The 13988-nt window shown below is 44.5% G+C and overlaps 1 protein-coding gene across 1 annotated transcript in view; it reads right to left on the minus strand.

Annotated features, from left to right (window-relative positions):
* Window positions 1-9815: 9815 nt before the first annotated feature.
* The window catches only part of MAGI2 (membrane associated guanylate kinase, WW and PDZ domain containing 2), a 1339556-nt gene continuing 1335383 nt past the window's right edge, over window positions 9816-13988 (minus strand). Inside the window, exon 24 of the transcript XR_005982860.1 lies at window positions 9816-10068. The gene's annotated coding sequence lies outside the window, so the exon portion shown is untranslated. The remainder of the gene's footprint in view (window positions 10069-13988) is intronic.

Here is a 13988-nt window from a genome sequence, read left to right on the forward strand (position 1 = left end):
CTTCCACTGAGATGCAGTGAATTCAGGTCAGAGGATGGGAAGTAGGGGCTTGATCTCTGGAAGCTTTAATTTCCTCATCTAGGCTGTTGGGCCAAGTGATCTCCCAGCCTCCTTCGGTCTATAGTGCTGTGGTCCAGCCAGAGGTCATGGGCCCTGTGACAGCCTCCTCTAGAAGGAGATTAGGCCTGAGTGACTGTGCCATGGTGCCAAAGACTTCTGGCTTTGGATTAGTACACAAGTGCTTAGACTTTAGGTTTCTGGACGTTGCATAGTGGTTCCTGAGATTGTTGTTTGGCTGCCTAGTATCCATACACTCTTACTATTGGGGGACAACCCCAAATTAGGCAGAGCACAGGGGCCAGTCACCTGGCACAGAGGCTCATGGGCAGCCAGGAAATGAGCATGTGCCAGGGCCTATCCAAGCAGAAGCACAGACACAAAGATACAGGGAGAGGTAGAACTTTCCAGACTGGCTTCATTAGCAGAGGCGAGCCTGGAGCAAAATCATCCAGCATCGCAGGGCACAGTTCTGGCAAGATAGTTGTGGGACCATAGTCTGGCTATGTTCTTGCTGTGTCTTCTCCCCTTGTCCCGACCTGCCCCCTTTGTCCCCATCTTCCTGAAGGTTCTCATTAGCTCTCTTTGGTGTCCATGACTTCCTGTCATTTGCCAAAGAAGTCTGACTCCCTGATGTCTGTCAAGGGCGCATCTGTACTAAGCCCTGGAAAGCTAGAGGTAAGGGCCTAAGCAAAAAGGTGACCAGACAGATGCTGTTGGGGAAGGCAGCATGGAGGACATCTGAGTGGCGTTGTCAGGTTGCCTGGCTGCTTGGGAGGCTCTTCACAAGGAGCCATGCTACCCAGTAGATTGTCCGTGCTCCATGTGTGACCATCAGCTTCTTTTCTCCAAGGCCCCCTCCCCCGCTGTTCATAAACCATTTCTGATGGCCTTGGGCATGCAATTAAATACTATTTTAAAAATCAACTTTATCTAAGCTCCTTATGGGTTATCTCTGCTCCCACAGAGGTGCTGGAATCTAGCAGCACAATAATTACACACAACCTGATAGGAGGCAGCCAGGGGAGCTAAGATGGATGGGGCAGCTCTGTTCTTGGCCTGCCTCTCCTGGGGGCTTCAGTGCTTATCTAGACTTCCGTTACAGTTTTCCCCACAGTATAGAGAGTGCCCGACATCACAGTGCTGGGGCAAGATGGATTTCTTTCTTTCTTTTTTAAAAAATCATGCTTATTCAGGCACTGGGAATATAGTTCCTGGCATTTAAGACAAGGTGCCTGTTACACTCTGCATAAGGCCATTTCCTCTGCAATTAGAGACTTTTGGCTCAAAAAAGATCTTTTCCGAGAAACCGTAAGCCTGTATTCTGGGTATTTCAACATTTCATCCCCCATCCTCCCCTCACTCCTCACTAGGGTTCTTAATGTCCTAGAAATTGAGCACTACCACAGAGCAATCACCCAAACTGATGCAGCCACTTTGCAAGCTTAAGAAAATGAAGTTAAAAAGACACAGAGAAACCCCAAAAACCTTTAGTAGAGCTTTAGACCCAATATATATGACGGGCTGTTGCCAGAAGGAGTAATAACTAGAGGGCACAAAATAAAACACTGAAATAAAATCCCCCTTTGAATTATGTATAAGCAAAGTAAATTAGTAAAATCCAAATGCACTTTAAGAATAGAGATTTGCCATTTGCTGGGACTGGAATTTATTTCATTACTGAAAAGGAAGGGACAAAACAAAAATAATAGAGTTAGTTGTACTTCATGTCAATGGCAAATGTGCTTCACATTTTGATGGTCTTCTGTGGGTCCATAAGTATATTGTCTGAACTGCGCCTGGATTAAAATTGTCATTAAGAGGAAGGCTGTTCTTTAAAGGGTTGATAGTCTCTTGAAAAGCATGAAGGTCTAGTTTTTCATTCTTTTGTTTGTTCATTTGTTCATTATGAAGCTTCTTCTCTGTGCTCAGTACTAAGGAGGGATTTTTTAAAAAGATTTTATTTATTTGAGAGAGAGCACAGGCAGGGGAAGGGCAAAGGGAGAGGGAAAAGCTGACTCCCCTCTGAGCAGGGAGCCCAACATAGGGCTCGATCCCAGGACCCCGAGACCACGACCTGAGCTGAAGGCAGCTGCCTAACTGACTGAGCCACCCTGGCGCCCCAGGAGAATATTAACACAGAACACAGCTCCTATTCTTCGGAGGCTTCTCAGGGTCCTTCGGTATTTAACAGTGAGTCTCTGGTCAGGTGTGGTCCTCATTAGATGGTTATAGAAGCTGCGTAACCAGTGGTTCTCTTTCAATTTCAAAGGGGTTTGGGTTGATCTGGGATGAACTCAGAGAGCAGTGGTTTGAACTGGGTTTTCAAGGATAAGCAGGACTTTGATAGAGGGAAACGATGGAAATGGGCAGGACAATAGGACTTGTGGGGGCAGTGGAGGGGAGGTTGGGAATGAGACCCTCGTAACAGTCACTCAGAGAGAGAATCCCTTGGAATAAGATGGGAAGAGTGATAGGGAGCCGCCTAGTGGAGGCCTTTGATGCAGAGCAGAGTTTCATGCTGGGGTAAGTTTTGGGCAGGGAAACTCCAGTTTCTTTTCTGTCTTTGACCCTTCCTGTAGGACTTGCTCTTCTGCTTTTCATTTAATGGGTTTGGTTAAAACACTGGGAAAAAAACAAACAAACAAACAAACAACCCACCCTGGAAGGTTTGCTCTCCAAGCTGTTGAGGAATCCTGACAACTTTGGTCCTTAGGAGTCTGGGAAGCTGGGAGTCCCTGAAGGGAGGCTTCCTGTGTGGAGAGCCCGTGTGGTTGAGGTCTGTCCACACCGCAACCTGGTGCTGCTCATGAGTGCAGGTCAGCTATGGGAGAGAGGCCATGGTGCAGAAAGGAGCACGGGCCAGGGCTGGAGCTGCTCTCAACCTTCCTGTAAAATGAAAGAGTGGCACTTGGGACGCCCAGGTGACTGGTGGCTCAGCGGTTGAGTGTCTGCCTTTGGCTCAGGTCGTGATCCCGGGGTCCAGGGATTGAGTCCCACACTGAGCTCACTGTAGGGAGCCTGCTTCTCCCTCTGGCTATGTCTCCTCCTCTCTCTGTGTGTCTCTCATGAATAAATAAATAAAATCTTAGAAAAAGAAAGAAAGAGAAGGAATGAAAGAAAGAGTGGGACTTGCTCATTCCCTAGATGACTTCTTGTCATGCTTCCATCTACGCTGCATTTGTCATTTTGTTGGGGAGCCCCTGTCTCCTTTGGCACAAGTTCTATGGGTCTACAGGCTATGATTTTCTGAGCTCCTTTGCTAATATTAAAAATTACATTTTTTTTGTTTCTTTCGATTACTTAAACTTTTAAAGTTTGAGCAGTTTTTTAAATAGTAAGATTTAAAGTCTCAAGTCATCTTAGAGGCTGTAATTCTCCTGTGATTTCAGCTCCCAAGCTGTTCGTGACTTTGATCAAGTCTCCTATTGTGATGGATGATTAAAGGCATGTGAACATCAGGGAAGAGCAGCCTGGGAGTGACATTTGAAGAGCTCGATTAGTCTTCTGTGTAGATCAGGTAAGGTCAGGCAGAGGATATTGTTAAAACTCTAAATCCTGGTAGTTTGTTGCTGAGTGCAGGTACTCTAACATTCAGAGGGTTTTTGCTGCCCTTTGAAAACTCTCAAACTCATCATCTCATGCAGATAAAAGTAATAATGGTGATACGAGCCGACTTTTACTGCGTGCTCTGTGCTAACCCACCTACAGGCATTAGCTCATGTTATCATCAAAAGATCCCTATGGAATTAGCCCAATTTCCCCAAGGAAACTACAGTCAGGAAGATTGCATTTGGGCTCTGGGCCACTCAGGGTGAGGGACAGAGCCCGGTCAGGAGCTCTGGGGCTGCTTTTAACCCTTATACAGTCCGACCTTCCTCAGAAAAGTGTGGGACTTCCTCCTTCCTACTTTGTCCATGAGGGTGAAACTTGCCTGAACCAAGCCTGTAGAAAAGGAGGTTAGGCCTACCTGCAATTTCTCAGCCGAGGAAGAATCTAGGCAGGGAGATGAGTGAGGGAAGATGAGAGGACAGAAAAAGTTAATCTTTTCCTATTCCTATTATATATTATGAAATTTCAACAACTCTTTGTTTGCTCTAAAATTATTTTTCCTATTTAACACTATAAAGAAGAAAACCAAAATTATCTTTTATCTTCTAATCAAGAAGAAAGCCTATACAATTTGTTTTGTGCATGTTCTATCTTATTTCTATGCATGTATGTGTGCGTGCGTGTGTGTGCACACTAAATTGGGATTATATATATATTTGTTACAGTACACACTTATTACTAAAACTACTTTTTTTTTTTCCTACAGCACTAGAGAGGTTGCACACTTGGCAAACCAAATTAGAATACAAAGATTTTTGTTAAGTAGTTATATACGGCATATTTGACTTGTCATTCTTTCTTTTACTGCAAGGAAAGATCTCACCTCTTGCCAAGTCTTGCTGATTCATCCCCTGCCACATCTCTTGCATTCCCTGTATGCCCATTGCCGTTTCCATATGCAACCCTTGCCTCCAAAACTACTCTCAAGGTCACCAAAGTCCTGCCTAGTAATAAGCCAGCCCAATTTATCTCTCTTTTGTTGCTTGTGCCTCTGTTATTATACTCAAGAAACCATTGCCTAATCCAGGGTAACAAAGATCTATGCCCAAGTTCTTCCTGAAGAGTTTTATAGTTTTAGTTCTTATATTTAGGTCTTTTTTGTTTTTTTAAGATTCTCATATTTATTCATGAGAAACACGCAGGGAGAAGCAGAGGAAGAAGCAGGCTCCCCTGTGGGAGCCTGATGCGGGACTCAATGCCAGGACCCCGGGATCACGACCTCAGCCAAAGGCAGAAGCTCAACCACTGAGCCACCCAGGTGTCCCTATATTTCGATCTTGATCCATTTTTAGTTCATTTTAATAGATAATTGTGAGGTAGGGGTCCAACCTCATCGTTTTGCATGAGGATATCCAGTTGTCTCGTACCATTTGCTGAAAACACTACTCTTTCCCTATCGGATTGAGTGCCCTGGCACCCTTGTCGAAATCAATTGGCCATAACTGGGTGGGTCTATTGCTGTCCTCTCTGTTCTATTCCATTTATCCATATGTCTGCCATTATTTGGGTATCACACTGTCTTAGTTATGGTAGCTTTTTTTTTTTTTTTTTTTTTTTTTTTTTTATGAGAGTCATACAGAGAGAGAGAGAGAGGGGCAGAGACATAGGCAGAGGGAGAAGCAGGCTCCATGCACCGGGAGCCTGACGTGGGATTCGATCCCGGGTCTCCAGGATCGCGTCCTGGGCCAAAAGCAGGCGCCAAACCGCTGTGCCACCCAGGGATCCCCAGTTATGGTAGCTTTGTGGTAAATTTTGAAATTGGGAGATGCGAGTCTTCTAACTTTCTGTTTTTCAAGATAGTTTTGGCTCTTCTGGATCCCTTGAATTGCCATATAAATTTAGGATCAGCTTATTAATTTCTGCAAAGAAGCCAGCTGAGATTTGGATATAAAATGTTGTGAAAATATAGATCGATTTCGGAAGTGTTGCCATCTTAACAATATTATACTTCTTTCCATTTATTTAGATCTTAATTTCTTTCAGCTATGTTTTGTAGTTTTCCGAGTAGAAGTTTTGCATTTTTAAAATTAAACTTAAATATTTTATTCTTTTTGAACAGTAAATGAGATTTTCTTAATTTCATTTTTAGTTTGTTACTATTATACAATATACAACTGATTTTTGTATATGGATCGTATATCTTATAACCTTGGTGAACTTGTTTACCAATTCCAATAGATTTTTAGTGGATTCCTTAAGATTTTCTGTACACAAGATCATGTTATCTACAAATAGAGATAGTTTCATTTCTTCTTTTCCAATTTGGATGCCTTTTTTCCTTTTTCCTAGCCTAATTGCCCTGGCTACAACCTCTAGTAAAATGTTGGTATCAAAAAGAAGACATCTTTGTTTTGTATTTGGTCTTAGTTGGAAAACATTCAGGTTTTCACCATTAATGTGATGCTAGTTGTGTTTTTTTTTTTCATAGATCCTGTTTATTAGATTGAGAGTTTCCTTACATTTCTAGTTGTTGATATTTTTAAAATGCAATTTGTTTGTTTTTAAATCATGAGCGGTGTTGAATTTTGTCATATGTGTTTTCTGTGTCTATTGTGTTGATCATGTGTTTTCCCCTCCTTTATTCTATTGATACGATATATTGCATAAATTGATGTTTTTCGGATGTTAAAGTAGTCTCACATCCTTGGGATAAATTTTAGTTATGATGTAAGCTTTTTATAGACCGCTGGATTCTATCTACTAGTATTTTGTTCAGTTGTGTGTGTGTATATATATCAAATTGATTTATAGTTTTCTTTTGATATTTTTGTCTGGTACTGTATCAGGCTCATAGAATAAGATGCAAATTGTTTCCTCTTATAGTTTTTGGGAGAGTTTGTGAAGAGTTCGTAGTTATTTCATTCTTTTTTTAAAATTTTTATTTATTTATGATAGTCACACAGTGAGAGAGAGGCAGAGACATAGGCAGAGGGAGAAGCAGGCTCCATGCACCGGGAGCCCAATGCGGGATTCGATCCCGGGTCTCCAGGATCGCGCCCTGGGCCAAAGGCAGGCACTAAACCTCTGCGCCACCCAGGGATCCCCAGTTATTTCATTCTTTAAACAGTTGGTAGAAGTCACCAGTGACCCCATCTGGGTCAGAACTTTCTTTGTAGGTAATTTTAAAATTTCTAATTTAATCTCTTACTATAGATCTATTCAGATTTTCTATTTCTTTTTGAGTCAGTTTCAGTAGTTGTGTCTTTCTAGAAATCTGTGCATTTTATCTAAGTTGTTTATAGCATTCCTTTATAGTCATTTTTATTTCTGTAAGGTGGTAATAATATTCCTCTTTCATTCTGATTTTAGTAATTGGAGTTTTCTCTCTTTTTGCTAAATCAGCCTGGTGAAAAGTCTGTCAATTATATTGATCTTATCAAAGAACCAAGCTTTAGTTTTATTGATGTCTTCTATGGCATTTTTTTTCTCTATTCCATTAATTTCTGCTCTAATCCTTATTATTGCCTCCCTTCTGCTTGCTTTGGGTTTCATTTCTCAGTACATATTTGTTAAATTATAAGATAAATGATAAATATAGTTATATCCCCATTGACAAAATTATACAGGAAGAGTCCAGAAATGGTTCTTTAAATAACATTGTCATTTGAGATTGTGTGGGTAGCTCTAATGCTCTTGGCTTAGATGCTATGACCCAAATCAGTGACCATACCCTTAAGGGGAATGGCAGCAGAGAGGACCTGGAAACAGTCCTCGTGTATGGCAATCCTTCCACTTAGCCCTCCTGTGGATTTTTAGTTTGGAGAGACTTACATATTTGCTAATATTCACTTTGAGGTGGACTTCCTGATTTTTGGAGCTGAAAACAACCTGACATACCTTTAGCTAACTCTGTCTTTAGTTCTTCCTTGAACCCCTGGAGGTCTGTGCCTAGAGAGATGAGATCAATATCTAGGCTCCAAATGCACTGCTTTGGCTCTCCTCTCACCCCTCATGGTTAGCAGAGGTGACATTCCCAGCTCTATAGCTGGAGCATTATCTTCACATCTAGCAAGTAATAGGCAAGTTTTCAAACTAGTGTGAGTAAGAACCACCAGGTGGTGGTGGTGAGGGGTGAGGTGGTGAGGCTGCCTCTCAAACAAGGAGTATGATTCTGTGTGTCTTGCGTGGAGCCCAGGAATCTGAATAGTAAGTCAGTTTCCAGTTAATTGTGGTGCAAGATATCTGAGAACCACATTTTGAAAACATCCCTCCCTACTCTGTCCATCTTCTCCACTGCTTGCTGTCTACTGACCTTCCCAGGTGGACTTCTTCCCACTTCTGGCCCTCATTCAGGGCTTAGTTATTGCTTTTTTTTAATTGGCTCAGTTATTGCTTAGTTATTATTTTTTTCTTTCTAAACTTTCTCCTAGGATGAAAACATGTTTCTCCACCAGGACTCTCTATGAGTTTATGGGAGATAGCCATACGCATCATCCATTTCTGCAGCACTGACTGCTCTGTGTGTGGATTCTTTCTTTCTTTCTTTCTTTCTTTCTTTCTTTCTTTCTTTCTCTCTCTCTCTCTCTCTCTCTCTCTTCCTTCCTTCCTTCCTTCCTTCCTTTCTCTCTCCCTTCCTTCCTTTTTTCTTCTTTCTTTCTTTCTTTCTTTCTTCTTCTTTCTTTCTTTCTTTCTCTCTCTCTCTCTCTCTCTCTCTCTCTTCCTTCCTTCCTTTCTTCTTTCTTTCTTTCTTTCTTTCTTTCTTCTTTCTTCTTTCTTCTTTCTTCTTCTTTCTCTTTCACAAATATTTATTAAGTGCTGACCATACTGTAGCCACTGTCGTTCTAGACACTGGGGGAATCCTAAAGAGGACGAGACAGAGTTTCTAGACACCAGTTGCATCAGACAATGTGCTCTTCTCAAGGGAGCATAGGAATGATGTTTTCAAACAACTACAGCAAGGAGGTAATTCATCCTAATGTAGGAATATACGCAATGTAGTAGAGAATAGTAATACCCTCGTAAACATGGCTCTCTCTTTCCCCTAATGCCTTCAAAATACTTTATGATCTGTTATTTTATTTTCCAGATATTGATAGAAGGAAACCTGAGGTGCCCTCTGTGATTGCCTCATTTTCCCCTTATCCTGCTACTAGTATACTTCCCACCATCTTCTTTGCCGGCCCTTTAATGCTGGATTGTAATTTAGTTCTGACACCAGAAACAGGTATACCAGCTAGGGTTCTTCTTTGCAGAAAACAGAATCCATCAGAATTACTTTATGCACATTTATTAAGGGAAGTACTTTATAGAATTAGGAGAATTGGAAGAAATAGGCTCCAGGTCAAGCTTCTAGGAGCAACTTTCCAGACCACATAATGGAACGGGGCTACCGAAGACTACTTGTCTTGTAGTTACTGCACCCCTCTGGCTCCAGGACCACCTCATTTCTGTCATGATCCACACCAGCAGAATGGATGCCTTGTGCCTACCCCTGTTCCCATGCAAACTCAGAACTTAAGTCTCCTCATTTATAAACTGAGAGTAGCATCTACCTCCAGGGCACAGGTGATACATTTCTCAGTTGGTGTGGCACAGGCACAGGCACAGACCAATGAGAATGGATGTAGGTCGTAGATCACTCATTAGGACTTACTGGTGTCAACCAGCTGAATAGCAAACCTCTTGGTATTACAAGTATGAAATGGGCCTGGCACAGTAATGTCAAGGGGCAAGGGTTGTTCTCATGGCCCTGGGTGCATAGCATATGAGTGGTTTGCCTGAGAATGCACGAGGTGCTAGCTGTCAGACTAGGGTGTGAAGTCTGTGAACACCCCCAAGACCTCAGAGGAGAGAGGATGTTCTCGCAGGTCTGGAGAAGAAACCATAATAGTGGGGGGGAGGGGGCGGGGGGCGGGGAGAGTCTCAGACTCTGACTGTTGAGGCACCTGGGCCATCCATCTGAACACAACATGCCCATCCGAGGAAGAGGGCTGGAGGGGGTTGAGTGGGCAGTCAAGGAGGAGGCTGCTTCATTTCTCAACTGTTGTTCTTGTGAAACAGGTGGCTAACCTTAAGTGTGAGAGGTAATAAGTAAGGAGAATAACTGGGAGTGTTACGCTTTGGGGTGCCCTCTGCATGAGAATGATGGGCACTAAACCTGTCTGAGGGGAAGGTGTGGATTGGATTAAACACACCAGAGACTGGAGTCCAGAGCCTTGAAAGTTTAATGAGGACAGTTAGTGAAGCAATACTCTGTGATTAATCACATCAAAAGCATCACTTAAATCAAGTAGCATCATGGTGGACAACGACCATTTAATTTAGCTACTGAAAGGTCATTTGGAACTCTTAATAGTGCACTGTCAGTAGGACTTGGCTTCTGTATTCAGGCAGATAAAGGTCCATTAGGTCCCCGGAGTGGAGGACTTAAGATCTGAGCCAACCCAACAGGTGATGCACCTGAATACACAAGAAAAGGCAAAGGAGATACGTCAGAGAGGAGTAGAGTCACTGAAGTTTATTTTCCTCTTTCCTTTTTTCTTTTTTTTTAAGATCTTCACACTTGAGGTCCTAGAAAAGTGATATTAAGAAAGGCAATAAATGAATACGAGGCTCTGAGAGAGTATTGCTGTTGTGTTTTGTGGGCAAATGAACATGTTGTGTAAGCAGCAAGCTGTCAGGGCTGTGCACACAGAGCAGAGCTCAACATTATCAGAAAACGAAGCTTGCACCGGAATGGATCTGATGCATATTTGACGAGGAGCACAATCAAGGGATATTAGAGCTGTAAAGGACCTGGCCAATTGTCTGGTTCAACCTTGTCATTGGTACAGACCACAACAGTCAATGCAGAGGTGACACCCATGTCCTGAGTTTACACAGTCACGAGGGGTGCACAGGAATTCGCACTCAGGCCGCTTGACTCTGTCCAGGCCCATCCACTTCACACAATTATCCTGCAGGAGCCCTAGGCGACCACAGACGTTTCCTGTCACTGGGCCACCACCAAAGCCTCCAGGAAGGCAGCTGGGGGACGGGGAGTCCCACTGAGCCACAGTTGCCTGGGACATCCTAACCGGCTATGGATTTAGAGCCAAAGGGCCGAGCCCCCCTCTCCTCTGAGAAGGGGTGTCTGGGGCTTGGGCACCCTGCCCACTACCTGCCACCAGGCTACTGAGCTCGGAGACAGCCTGGCTCGAGGTGGGGCCGAGGGGCAGGTGCGCACCAGTGGGGAAAGGACCCCTCTTTCAGATGCTGCAATCGGTCCCTGCTTTCTGGGGACCATCTTAAATGTCACCATTGACATGTGCAGCTCTTTTTCTTCATCTTTCTGACCTTTTTGGGAATGGATTGCCTTTGTTTCTTTGTTTGCTTTTCTCTTATTTCAGTTCTCCCTCTTACTGGCTGGGAAGCCATACCCTCTCCCTCTCTCTTTCTTTCCCTCTCTCGTTCCTCCTCAACACTTTCACATGTGTACTTAACTGATCAAGTACTACTTAGTCATCACTTCCTTTCCTGTCACTATAAGGAGAGGCGACCTCTTTCCCTTAGCTCGCCCTCTCCTTAATTCCAAGCTATGGTTGAGGGCTTCTTAACCCTAAAGGATTAGTTATTGCTATTATTTCATGCCGTTAGTATTTATTTTGCTTCCAGGTTTACCAATTTCTTGACCCTCAGTCCTTCCTCAGACTTGCCTCTTTTTCTGACATGTCTGCTTCTTTGAGTGCAGCTCCTGTTGGTGGTAAACTCTCTGGGTTTGGTTACTTCACCTGTCTTCCCAAAAGACACTTTGCTGGACACATGGCCCTGGGTTGACAGTTCCTGTGTCTCGGCAGAGACCGCCACACCCTGTGGGCCTCCCCGTGGAGCCAAGGCTCGGGGCCGGGCTCGGACTTGCAGGCCCATCACCCAGTTGTGGGCTGCTCTGCGGCCTGGGGCTCAGCCCTGTGCCCGTGCTAGCAACTGCACCCGCTCCCCGGGATTTGCTCTTGTTGATCTGCGTAGTATGTCCCATGATTGTTTATTTTAATATTTTATATATTTATTCATGAGAGAGAGAGAGGCAGAGACACAGGCAGAGGAAGAAGCAGGCTCCATGCAGGGAGCCCGATGTGGCACTTGATCCCGGGTCCCCAGGATCAGGCCCTGGGCTGCAGGCGGCCCTAACCGGCTGGGCCACCCGGGCTGCCCTCCCATGAATGTTTAAAACTCTCAGCTGCTACGTCTTCACACTTCCTCCACTCGTTCCTTCCAAACTGGACATTTGTTAAACCTGCTTATTCTTTCTTTTCATTTTCAGGTTTTGCTTCCATGATTCTGTGCGCTTAAGTTGGAATAATTTCTTTGGATCTGTCTTCCAGTTTGCAGCTGCTTTGGTCAGTGTATCTAATTTTCGGTTTAACCCACTCTTGTTTGTAGTTGCTATCTTTCTTTTTTTTTTTTTTTTAAGGTTTTATTAAATTATTTGAGAGAGAGAGAGAGAGCATGAGAAGAGCAGAGGGAGCAGGACAAGCCGACTCCCCACTGAGCTGGGAGCCCCAGGCAGGCCTGGATCCCAGGAGCCCTAGACCAAGGCCTGAACCCAAGGCAGGTGCTCTCGCTTTACTGGTTGAGCCACCCAGGCACCCCTTGTTTTTATCTTTATTTTTTCCCCCTTGCTTTTCTTTTTCATGCTGTTTTTCTTTTCTAAACTTCTAGGAATCATTTTCAAATCTTCCTGGTTCTCTGTTTCTCCATCCTTTTCTGATTCCATCCTTTCCTTTAAACATCTCATGTGTTACAATTTTGTTTCTGGTATCTGAGGTTCTTCGGGATGCAAATCTCTTGTGTATTGTTACTCTTGACTCCCACCCACGTTGATTTATTTCCTTCTGTATTGGGTTGTTCTTCCCACCCCCCATCCTGTTTGATTGTAGGTAATTCGTCTTTTCAGAGAATTGTGCTTGCTTGGCTCAGGCATTATGTAGTGCTACCAACCGGGCACCACTTTAATTTGTTCTTTTTTAAAATGTTTACAGTCCCTAAGGGGAGGGAAGGCGACTAGGAAAGAGACCAGCCTTCTAGGGACAGGTGAGCACCTCTGGGCCTGTGCCTCCTGTGCTATAGAGGTTCCTGCTGTGTGCGCTCAACCATTCAAGCAGCAGTACCCTTGCAGGTCATTGATGCGTGGGGAGGAAGAGGACAATAGAAAACTAATACAGAAACCTGGAGCTCTGAGATGCTGCACGGGGTTCGATTCTCAGAGGGGTCCGGGATCCTGTGAGGGCCCAATGGCTCGGGCGCGGGTTTGCAGTGGCAGAGCGTGGGCACCGGGTCATGCTCCGATTCACCTGAGCACCTGCGCACACGCTGCTGGGTTCCGGAGGCAGTGGAGACGGGCGGGAGGGGTGCTTGCCGCGCCTGGACTGGGGGCCACAGAGGCCTGAAAGGAAGGACACCTGGGCGCCCTGCGAGGGCTGGGACGGAATGGAGCGCACCGGGAGGAGCCGCAGGTTGTCCTGCAGGGGGGCGGGGGGGATGGGGGGGTTGGGGGGGTGGGGGGGAGGGCTGCGGGGAGCAGGCCGAGGGTGCAGGGCCGCGGGGAGCAGGGCCACAGTGGACGGGGTGGCGGGGGGGGGGGGGGGGGGCCTGGGGAGCAGGGCCGGGCTGCGGGGAGCAGCCACAGGTGGGGAAGGAGCGCTCCACGCGATGAGCAAGAGAAGTCTTTATCTGACTTAATGCCTTCTTCTAGGTCCACCCATGTTATTGCAAATGGCAAAATTTCCTTCTTTCCTATGGCTGAATAACATTCTATATATTATATATAAATAAATATATCACTTTTTTATCCATTCGTCACTTAGATTCGACACTTAGTTTCCATGTCTTGGTTATGAGAAATAATTTGGCAATACTTTAAAAAGTATGTTTGCTATCCTTAACCCAGGACCTCGTATTCTCACAGAAGAATTTTATAAGAGCAATCTGTAATCCAAGGGCAGCCCCGGTGGCTCAGCAGTTTAGCGCTGCCTTCAGCCCAGGACCTGATCCTGGAGACCCTGGATCGAGTCCCACATCGGGCTCCTTGCATGGAGCCTGCTTCTCCCTCCGCCTGTGTCTCTGCCTCTCTCTCTCTGTGTCTTAAATAAATAAATAAATAAATAAATAAATAAAATCTTTGGAAAAAAATCTGTAATCCTGCCATAAGATGAATCGCTACAAGCATGTTGATCTATTCATTTTTCATACCCACCTAGTTCCAAAATTATTTTAGCTGGCTTACAGATGGTAGTGTGCTGGAGTCATCTTGTGTTGGCTTATGAGAAATTTATTGTTAAATTTCTAGGAATCTTGTAAGTTGTATGTTGAACAGCCATTATTGAAAACTAAAGTGTAGAAAC

The sequence above is a fragment of the Vulpes lagopus genome, chromosome 11, assembly GCF_018345385.1.
Source record: "Vulpes lagopus strain Blue_001 chromosome 11, ASM1834538v1, whole genome shotgun sequence".
In the NCBI taxonomy this organism is placed as follows: domain Eukaryota; kingdom Metazoa; phylum Chordata; class Mammalia; order Carnivora; family Canidae; genus Vulpes; species Vulpes lagopus.